The following is a 229-nucleotide window of genomic DNA, read 5'->3' as shown; positions in this document are numbered from 1 at the left end:
AAAAAAAAAGAAGAAGAAGAAAAAGAAAAAAAATTCCTTCCACAGCTTGGCATCTGGGCAGCACACATGTGAAGTGGTGCGGGAGCAGGGAGAGGAAGCGGCTGCAGGCTGGGGGCGATTTGGCACCCCAACAGCCCCCAAACGGTTTGGGTTTGAGCTGAGAAGTGAACGGCTGGCGTTAATGCAAAGGGTGTGTTTTGTAAATTTGAAAAGCCAGTGCTGAAATGGA

This window comes from Meleagris gallopavo, chromosome 10 (assembly GCF_000146605.3).
Source record: "Meleagris gallopavo isolate NT-WF06-2002-E0010 breed Aviagen turkey brand Nicholas breeding stock chromosome 10, Turkey_5.1, whole genome shotgun sequence".
In the NCBI taxonomy this organism is placed as follows: Eukaryota; Metazoa; Chordata; class Aves; order Galliformes; family Phasianidae; genus Meleagris; species Meleagris gallopavo.
Note: the sequence above shows the minus strand (reverse complement) of the source record.